Source organism: Heloderma suspectum, chromosome 1 (genome assembly GCF_057233095.1).
Source record: "Heloderma suspectum isolate Gila_16-S chromosome 1, 16-S_ref, whole genome shotgun sequence".
Taxonomy (NCBI): Eukaryota; Metazoa; Chordata; class Lepidosauria; order Squamata; family Helodermatidae; genus Heloderma; species Heloderma suspectum.
The window spans coordinates 66,841,383-66,852,927 of record NC_139458.1 but is presented as its reverse complement, the minus strand read 5'-3'; positions in this window follow the sequence as shown (position 1 = coordinate 66,852,927).

The following is an 11,545-nucleotide window of genomic DNA, read 5'->3' as shown; positions in this document are numbered from 1 at the left end:
GGGGAAGATCCCATTGATAAGCATTCCTTGAGTCCGATTATGCAGCCAACTGTGCATCCACCGGATCGTTGTTTCATCTAGCCCACTTTGAGCTAGTTTGCGCATCAGGATATCATGGGGCACTTTGTTGAAAGCTTTGCTGAGGTATATTATGTCCACAACATTCCCACAGTCCACAAGGGAGGTTACCCTATCAAAACATGAGATCAGATTCGTCTGGCAGGATTAGCTCTTCACAAATCCATGTTGGCTTCAAGTAATCACTGCATTGTTTTCAAGGTGCTTACAGAGTGATCGCTTAATCATCTGCTCCAGAATTTTCCCAAGGTTCGATGTCAGACTGACTGGCCCGTAGTTCTCAGCTTCCTCCTTTTTGAAGATAGGGACAACATTAGCCCTCCTCCAGTCATCTGGCACTTCCCCCATCCTCCATCATTTCTCAAAGAGAACAGACAGCGGTTCTGAGGGTTCTTCTGCTAGTTCCTTTATTACTCTAGGATGCAGTTCATCTGGCCCTGGAGATGTGAATTCATTAAAAGTAATTAGGTGTTCCTTGACCATATGCCTATCGATCTCAAGCTGCAATCCTGCCCTTTCAGCCTGTACTTCGCCTTTGCCGGGGGGGTCATAGATCCTCTTTTGGGAGAAGACTGAGCCAAAGTAGGAATTGAGCACTTCTGCCTTTTCTTTGTCATCTGTTATCATTTTGCCATCCTTATTTAATAGTTGAACCACCCTTTCTTTCCCCTGTCTTTTACTATGCATGTATCTGAAGAAAGCCTTTTTGCTGCTTTTAGCATCCCTCGCTAACCTCCGACCACCATGTTCCTTTTATTCTTTGCTCCATTTATTTTAACCTCTGCACAGAAATACAGGAGGATGAGCTTGGTAGCCCCATAGAGAGCATCTGGAAGAAGATTGAGCTAAAGTAGTAATTGAGCACATCTGCACTTTCTTTGTCATCCGTTATCATTGCATGTATCTGAAGAAAGCCTTTTTGTTGCTTTTAGCATCCCTTGCTAACCTCAACTCGTTCTTAGCTTTAGCCTTCCTGACACCATCCCTGAAATTCTGTGCTACCTGCCTGTACTCTTCCTTTGTAGCTTGGCTTTCCTTCCAGTTCCTATATGTGTACTTTTTTGTTTTCAGGTCATCTCTAAGCTTTTTGTGAAGGCACATTGGCTTCTTCTGTTGTCTTCAGCCTTTTTTTCTTGTTGGAATTGTTTGTAATTGTGCCTTGAGAATTTCCTTTTTTAAAAACTCCCACCCATCTTGGACTCCTTTTCCCATTAGAGTTGCTTGCCATAGGACCTTACTTATCATTGTTCTGAGTTTGTTAAAATTGGCTTTCCTAAAATCCAGGGTACGCGTTTTGGCTACACTAAGCTTTTGCTTCCTTTAGAACCAAGAACTCAAGTATACCATGGTCACTTTCCCCCAGAGTTCCCTTAACTGCTACTTTATCCACTAATCTCTGTTGGTTAAGATCAAGTCAAGGACAGCCGATCCTCTAGTTCCTTCCTCCACTTTCTGTAGGAGGAATTTATCAGCAACACAAGTCAGGACTTTCTTGGAGGGGCCATGTTATGCAGAATTTGTTTCCCAACAAATATCGGGGAAATTGAAGTCCCCCATTACTACTACATCATGCTTCCTTGAAACATTCGCTATTTACATTTCAAAAGTTTCATCCTCGTCTTCTCCTTGACTGGGTGGCCAGCAGTAGACTCCGACCACCATGCTCCTTTTATCCTTTGCTCCATTTATTTTAATCCAGATGCTCTCAATGCTCTCAACATGCTCATCCTCCTGTATTTTTGTGCAGAGATATGTATTTTTAACATGTAGCACAACTCTACCTCCCTTTCTGCTCCTTCTGTTCTTTTTGAACAAGTTATTTCCTTCAATTGCTATATTCCAGTCATGGGAGTCATCCCACCAAGTTTCAGTTACACCTATCAAGTCATAATTTCCCTCCCATATTAAGGGTTCAAGTTTGTTCTGTTTGTTTCCCATACTCTGGGCATTAGTATATAGACATCGAAGACCTTGTGCTATAGTCTGGCTTTCTTCCCACATGTTTTTGAAGACTATTATTGGGACTATTAGAGCGGTTCTCTCCATTGTGGTGCATGAGCCTTTGTCCATTGTTACACCCAACTTTATGCCTCCTTCCGCCATGAGATTCAGTTTAAAGCCCTCCTGATGAAGTTCTTCATGCTGTGGCCAAACACATTCTTCCCAACTCTTGTGAGGTGCATCCCACTACTTGCCAGCAGTCCAGCTTAAAATGAAAGGGAATACATTCAGGAACTAGAAAAATCACATGAAACCTGCAGCTGTGTCCCCTATCCTTTTCCACAGTATGAAAACATATAATATTTTCCTAGTTTTCTTTCATTCTCAAAAGCTCATATTAACAGTGATTTTTGAGGTGCTGCTGTCTTCTACGGAAGAAAAAATGAAGTGCAATCAATTGAAAGTCACAAAGCTCCATGATCCCTTAGAAACAGTTTATTGTGGTATGAGCTTCCTTAGATGCATGAAGCGATGAAATAGGCTCTTACCTATAAAGGCTTACAGCATAACAAACCAATTAGTTTTAACAGGCCACAACATTTAATTTTTAATTTTTTGTCTATGAGGTAGCATGGCTGCTGTTCTAAATGAAAATAGTGTTACTTGTCAGGAAGATTGCAAGACTGCATGGTCATGTGAATGATTCATTAAATAATATATTGCATAAAGATAGAAAAATGGTAACCAATAATTGATGTCTAAGAACAGTTGATTTCCAAGATAATCTTGAATGAGTTTTAAGAGCAGTTCCACTTCCTGAGCACTGAAGCGGAATGGATGTGCTAATATGCATATCTGAGATATTCCATCCAACAGAGGGCAGTGATGGATGTGAAAGTCAACAAGAATATTGTGTTGCACACAGTTAATTATTAATTTTTTGTTTCATCTGTTTTCATCTGGAAACTAAACATGCTCAGTGTTTAAGTTAAAACGTATTGTTTTATATCTCATTGTCACCTATATCTTCTGTGGTATTTTCTTCCCTTGTTTCAAATTCTAATTATTTAAGATAAGGCTAGACTTCTCCCCATCAACACTCCCCCCTTTATAAAAAGCATTCCAGAATATAGCAGCATACTAATACTGATCTTCAGCTGTGCCCACGTTTATGTAGCTGAAACGGCACCACCCACAGCAGTGGAGGCTAGTGGCTCCGATGTCAGAGGGAGAGTGGATGTGCTCTGGGTTTCAGTCAGAACTCTAAAGGAGCTGTCCAAGGTGCAAAGCACCTTGGTCCTGACTGAAACCTGGAGCGGATTCACAGCCCCACAGACATTGGAGCCACCAGCCTCCACTGAGAGACCACGCAAGAGAAAGCTATCAACAGACTTGGGAGAACCCTGTGGTTTGCAGAAGGACATTAAAAATAAAAAAGCCCTAAGGGGAAGGGGAGAAACTCTCCCAATAACAGTCCAATGAGTTCTCAACATGCTCAGTGACTGCCTACAGAATTCTGACTATTGAGAGGGAAAAGATGGAAAACCGTATGGAAGGGGAAAATGGAACTTTCAACAGAAGCATTCCATGCTGCAACATTTTGCTGCATATTTCACTTGTATATACCAATACTGAACTCAATTCTCTGCCTGATGGTCCTTATGTGTGCAAACTAGCACCACACACACACAAGAAGGAGGTAGCAGCAGGCTTGGGGAAACCCCAAGATTTGCAAAAGCACAAAAAACCTTTAGGGAAATAAATGTTAGGAAGGGGAAACCTCAAAAGCAGACTAATGAAGACTGAATGTGCTCAGTGACCACAGAATGCTGACTCTTGGGCGGAGGGGATAGAAACACAGAATGGCTATCAAATTTCACCTGGTCCAAATCTATTGGGACATCACTATACTCCATTCACATTTCTATTTGCACTGATATTTTAAAAACACCTCTATTCAATGGATCCACATCATGGAGTGCTACCAATCCACTGTAGAAAGTGGCTGTCCTGGGGCTCTGCAACAGGAAAGTCACACTGGGTCTACTTATTTGTTTATTCATTTATTTAAAATATGTATGTCTTGCCTTCCCATCTGAGATGCCCAACTTCTGAGATGCCCAAGGAAGATAACATCATCAACAAAAATTAAACAGTCATGTAATATCTGGACACAAAAAAAACGTGGATAATGCAGCAACTTTCTTCCCTTTGTTTTAAAAACACACACATTAAAAACCATGGAGATAACAATTCACAGGCTAGCCAGGCCAAAGACCTGCTGTAATATACAAGTTTGAATTCAACATCTGAACACTATTGGGGGTAGGGGTGGACAGACAAATCTCCCAGAGCAGAGAATTCAACAGCCTGGGTGCTACAATTAAAAAGACGCTTTCCTACCAACTGTACCTCACGTGGTGGTGGTACATGAACCAGGACCTCTCCTGATGACCTGAGTGGATGAGCAGTCTCACATCAGAAGATATGATTCTTTAAGGGCGCAGTCCTATGGGGATAGTCGACTGTCTCCGAAATTGGAGGTGGCTGACTATCCAATGCAGGGCAGGTGGAGTGTGGAGGGGATCCTCTCCTCTGGGCCCCAGCCACCCTGCATTTGCAGCTAGATCGCCAATTTTAGCTGTCTAGCCAGGGCACATCGGGGGGGGGGGGCAGACAGTGCATAGGAAGCATTGCAATGGCACTTCCACGGTCCCCACCCTTCTCCCCGGAACAACCCCTTTTTAGCCGCTCTGTTCTGCTCTTACAAGTGCAGAGCTGGGGACGTACTGCACCACCTACAAGGTGGCGGGGGAGGAGTGCCAGGTTTCTGGGAACCAACCAAGCTCAGAATGCTGGCTCCGAGCTCAGTTCCCAGAAACCGAAAAATCCTACGGCTGTCTAGATGCTGTCTAGAGGCCATGGGATTGCACCCTAAGATGGTCTGTTGCTCAAGGCAACCATATCACCCATCTGTGAAGCATTTGAACACCAGGACTTCAGTCTGATCAGGACTCCTGTTAGTAAAGGAAGACACTGGATCTGACACCTGATCTGAGTTTTCTGTGGAATCTTTCCTTCCCTGGACCTGACGTTGCACTTGCCTCAGTGGCCTTTGAACCCATCAGCTGCTAGTTCACACTTTTGTTCTCTGTCCCTTGGATCTAAGCTACTTGCTATGAAGGCCTTGTAAGAAGCATGTTGTCCAATTCCTGCTTGTTATAGAGTTCTTGCCTGACAGGTTTCCAGAAGAAGCAAGGACCTTCAGCCTCTTCTCAACAGTTTTTGTGCTTCCCTGATGAATGACAGGAACTGCCAGTACAACTCCCAAGATGGAATCAGATGAAATCTCTTCTGAGGAGAACACCACTATGGGCCTCCTCATGACCTAGGACCAGCAGGAGACAAGGAACCCAGAAGAAACTCCCTATGATCATACCCCAGGACAATACCCCATGAAAGGAACCAGGGGACTTAGGGAACATAATGTACCCCAACTGAATGGACTCCTGACTCCACCCCCGCCTAATCACCATCATCAAGAACAGTGATGACAACAAGTCCCGATGGCATAGTGCTTGCTTGGCAGTACCAGGCATCCCCCCTCTTCCAAGAGTCCTACTCAGGAGAAGGAACCATGGTAAGGATCAGGACCTCACTAATACACCAGGTTGAGTACTTAAACCCAGAACTGCTACCTGTAAGATGCGGATGCAATAGCCTCCATAGACCTATTCCTAGTCTAGCTACTTTCTGGGACAGGTAATCCTAGATTAAACTGCATCCTAGAGTAATAAAGGAACTGGCAGAAGAACTCTCAGAACCGCTGTCTATTCTCTTTGAGAAATCATGGAGGACCGGGGAAGTGCCAGATGACTGGAGGAGGGCTAACGTTGTCCCTATCTTCAAAAAGGGTAAAAAGGAGGAACCTGGGAACTACAGACCAGTCAGTCTGACATCAATCCCTGGGAAAATTCTGGAGCAGATCATAAAGCAATCCATCTGGAAGCACCTTGACATCAATGCCGTGATTACTCGAAGCCAACATGGATTTGTCAAAAACAAGTCCTGCCAGACAAATCTGATCTCATTTTTTGATCAAGTCACCTCCCTTGTAGACCGTGGGAATGCTGTAGACATCATATACCTCGACTTCAGCAAAGCTTTCGACAAAGTGCCCCATGATATCCTGATGAGCAAACTAGCTCAAAGTGGGCTAGATGAAACAACGATCATGTGGATCCACAGTTGGCTACAGAATCGGACTCAAAGAGTGCTTATCAATGGGACCTTCTCAAGCTGGGGAGAGGTAACGAGTGGGGTACCGCAGGGCTCAGTCCTGGGCCCAGTGCTCTTCAACATTTTTATTAATGACTTGGAGGAGGAGGTGCAGGGAATGCTGATCAAATTTGCAGATGACACAAAATTGGGAGGGATAGCTAATACTTTGGAAGACAGAAACAAAATTCAAAGTGATCTGGATAGACTGGAGTGCTGGGCAGAAAACAACAGAATGGCATTTAATAGGGACAAATGCCAAGTTCTGCACCTAGGAAAAAGAAACCAAATGCACAGTTACAAGATGGGGGATACGTGGCTCAACCACACTACGAGCGAGAAGGATCTTGGAATTGTCGTCGATCACAAGCTGAATATGAGCCAACAATGTGATGTGGCTGCAAAAAAGGCAAATGCTATTTTGGGCTGCATTAATAGAAGCATCGCTTCCAAATCCCGGGAAGTACTAGTTCCCCTCTACTCAGCACTGGTTAGGCCTCATCTGGAGTACTGTGTCCAGTTCTGGGCACCACACTTTAAGAAGGATGCAGACAAGCTGGAGAGGGTTCAAAGGAGGGCAACAAAGATGATCAGGGGACTGGAAACAAAGCCCTATGAAGAGAGACTGAAAGAACTGGGCATGTTTAGCCTTGAGAAGAGAAGACTGAGGGGAGATATGATAGCACTCTTCAAGTACTTGAAAGGTTGTCACAGAGAAGAAGGCCAGGATCTCTTCTTGATCATCCCAGAGTGCAGGACACGGAATAATGGGCTCAAGTTACAGGAAGCCAGATTCCGGCTGAACATCAGGAAAAACTTCCTGAGTGTCAGAGCAATACGGCAATGGAACCAATTACCTGGGGAGGTGGTGGGCTCTCCCACACTGGAGGCCTTTAAGACGAGGCTGGACAGCCATTTGTCAGGGATGCTCTGACTTGGATTCCTGCATTGAGCAGGGGGTTGGACTCGATTGCCTTGTAGGCCCCTTCCAACCCTACTATACTATTCTATGATTCTATGACAGGTCCTCTTCACCTTAGCTCTAGTACGCTGGGCCTGGAAAGCCAGATTGTGATACATATGGTAACATACTTATTTGCAAGTTCCTGGCAGATTCTTCTCCATTTTGGAAACTCTGGTTTACACTGATGTGTTGTCACAAGGTGTTGGACAATCCACGCCCTCTCGGAAAACTCATCTGCTTTTGCTGTCCTTCTGTATATATATAATCTGGAAGCGGCGTTAGCATTTTCTTCTAATGTGTGTCTTTTACCTTTGCTTCAGGGATGAACGCCACTGCTATGGGAAATAACCAGATAATTCAGCCATCTCACTTAGATATGTCCTCTAAACATTGTAAGAGCACTGTAGAATCCAGTCACGAAGAAATAGCTCTCATGCAACAAATGAACTGGGCATTTAAGAATCATTTAGAAAGCTTTCTTACTCCTCTCCTTGTTTATTCAAAACTAAAAAAGGTGTCATGTCTACATTGCTATTGGATAGCTCTCAGTCCATCCACCTGGCTACCACTGCCGCTGCTGCTGCTACCACCATAGATTATGCAAACATAGTATATGAGGAAGCAATAAACACACTACATTTTTAATACAGTTCCAGATATTTACAAAGTATCCCAGAGTTTGGCAGTGTAATGTTTCAGTTTTTAGCAGCATAGGTTGAGCATATACTTAACAGTTACACTTAACTGATACTTTGGCATCCATCACTGTGTAATCTTATATATCTACTCAACGAACAAACTATAAACATTTATAAAACATTCCTGCTGAACAGAACCTGGTGACAAAAATAACTTCCCATTTAACTTCAGTAGTAGAAGGCAAAGCTTTTCTTTAGCAATAACATTGCAGTTAGCGGAAAACTTTTACAGTCTTACACATTTTGCCATTATTACATAGCTTGTGTTGTAGAAGTGCATGTCATTTGAATCACACACATATCATACACATATGTATGTTTGTTCAAATTAGAAATAAGCCAGTATAACCCAAAGCATATACTATATACAGAAAATGCTCTGATGGTGGACTTAAGAAAATAATCAGAGGTCTCTAAAGTAACCCGCACTTTCCTTTAACAATTATATGCGAAAGCACCAAAAACAATTGGCAAAATACAAAATACTTAGAATCAATCATGTTGAATCCAGAATACACATTTTCACATTATTATACAGCTTCTTTAAATCATATCAAGTCCTCCTGCAAAAAAAATGGGGAACTTTTGTAAATAACTCACATAGTAGTGAAATTATTCACAACGTTGCTTAATAGTTGTGGAGAAACTTTTACTTTCCCACTCTACCTATTAAAGTACTTATGACCTTATTGGAAGCAATGACAAATATACAATTACTCTCATAAAATTCACTGTGTTATCTCTGAACTGTGGAACATTACATTTCACAACTGAACTATTACCATGCTAAGCTATAGATGAGGATGATGTGATACACATATGTACCCTTACACCAAAACTTTGCACTTGTACCTTCTTTAACTCTGAATCAGGATATACATTTTTGTAAATTGTCCATTTTTAAACAGCAGGTCAGCAAACCATGAATGTCTATAGCATTGTCAGCTATAGAACTACAAAGAGCCATGTGTAATCTCATGAAACTTTGGATCTTTACACTTCTATAGCCAGTGATGGAAACCTTGCTCCTCAAGGTTTGCTGGATTGTGTCTTATTAGTATTAGTTCCCATCCCAGAGCCCATGCACATTCAAATAAATATATGGAGATCCTGGATGAATCACCTTCTCTGTTCAGTTTAGTGGAGGGAGCATCTCCATATGAACATCCCTTTGCATACACAGAGCTGACCACTCCACTGAAGAGGATAGGGAAGTTCTTGCTGGTGGGGAGCTCTGTGTGTCCATCGGACCTCCCACCCCTGTCAAGAAATGATTGGATCAGGGCACTGGAGTAGAATTTCTAGGCCTTTTAAGATTTTAAATGTTGAGCTTTCTATACTGTTGAGTAAATAGCGGTTTGTTTCCACAAAATTAGATCCAGATGCTGGAAGAAGAGGATGGGTGGAAGGCTACTTTCCTCCCACTGGCAGCCCATGTGAAGACTATCCTAAGGGTTAAGGACCCTGATGAATGGGATGGGCTGTGGAATAGGGGACTGGGGGTCATAAATGATCAGGCAGAGGTACCTTCCATGAATGAGAGGTATTCATGGAAGGTACCTCTGCCCAATTTTTTGTGACCTCCCTTCTCCCTGAACCACAACTCACTCCACTCAGGAGGACTGGGGGTGGTGGTAAGTGGGTGTCTGGGGCAAGGAGATGTAGGAAAGTCACCTTCTGCCCACCTCCTTCCCCCAGTGTTTGTCTAGATAAAACCCAAAGTAGTTATTTCCATAGATTTGGATCCAGACTTAATTGTACTTAGAACAGACCCGTCGAAAGAAATGAAACTGAAGTTAGTCCAGCTTAAGTCCCTACTTTAAGTATGACTAAGTCTGGATTTTGATAGCTGATTTTAATTGTGATTTTAAGACCAGTTACTCTATAATAACTCCAGTTGCTGCCTTTGTTTCAGCAAATCCTTATCTTAATAAACAGCTATGCATTGTAAGCACACATATCTAAAATAGCCATTATATAAATATCACTTCTTCCTATCCAGGAAGAAGAGACATATATTTAGCAACTTCCAACTGATGCCTACTTCCTACTTGTGCTGTGAGTTTAGGCATTCAAGTATTGCCAACAAAAATCCAAAGGTTAGAGAGGCTGATGACTTCTCTTTCTTTTTCAGATTGTTGTAGTCTTTTCTGTTTCACTGATTCATGAAAAAATCCACTAAAAACTATTCAGTGAGTAATTGTTTGCAAAACAGGACCTGTTGCATCTTCAGGCAATACCAATTCTATTTTAATATGTTTTTTGTGAACAGACTAGCAATCTCATTAATTAATTTCAAAGGATTTATTTCCCCCGCAAATGTGATTTGAGATCAGGGTGCAAAGTCCCAGATCTAAAACCAGATCCTTATGGATAAATGTAATGTGAGTAATACATTTTCATAAAGCTTACTCATCAACAAGTTTCAGCTCATAACCAAAGGCTTCAGTCTTGAACACACATTCTTGAAATTCTACAGAAGTCAAAGGGTTCTGTAGACTGCTTAGGCTGCAATCATATACTCACTTACCTGAGAGACCCATTGAACTCAATGGGACTTACTTCTGAGTATAGGATTTCACTGTTAATGTGCTATAAAATACTAGACAGAAGGCAAGTTGGTGTAGGAAATCATATGAAACCTACACATCGATTGCCATGTGTGAAGCAGCTCTTACTTCAAATGAAATGTGTTTAAGATTGGGTGCTAAGATAGTTATTTGGGATGGTAATAAACAAATGCATATTATTTTACTTTTTCCTTTGAAGCCATGCATTGAATTGTAGGCAAGAGAAAAGTAGTGCATAAGGTCAATTCTGTTTTGCATTGTTCAGATTAATACACTGGATTTTAATAATAAAGCTCCTTCAGAGCCACTTAAATATGAAGAAATAAAATTGAAAAGACAATTAACTACTACCCTTGTTTTCAGGTAATGTTAATTTCTCTGACCGTGTTGGTACTGTCATTGGCTTATTCATTTACAAAGGACGTCATACAGTCTATTCCCTACGAGCCATCTCTCAGCTTCCCTAGAAAAACTCAGATGGTGCTCATAGCCTCACAACTAACTCTAAGAACACATTTGTCCATGGATAACCATTTATTGTTTTCTACTGATACTTGCCTTCTTTTTGCTTCCATCCAGTTAAGAGACAATTTTGCAGGAGAAGGGATGCAGCCTCATTCTAATAGAGACCTACAACTAAACTCAACAACAACAACAAAAATGTGGGGAGGCATATGTTACTTTCCAAGTAGGTGGACTTGATGAATGGATTGAGGGTCTATTCCATCACCAATCATTAAGGTCTTTTAATGTGCCACTATTTGGCAGAAGTGTGGAAGAAAACTTTCTATGATCAACATTAATAATACTCTGTGGAGTAGCCCCAAATGTAGAAATGTTCATGGTTGTGGCTGCTTCCTTCATAGCCATAAGTATATATTTATCATCACACAAATTGTGCTTCTTTTGTCTCCAGACATGCAAAGCAACAAGTTTACAAAGAAAGACTTGCAGCCAATGTAATTTACAGTGCTTGGCCAAGGTCAATTATTTTTCAAACACTTTAATTTGAAGTG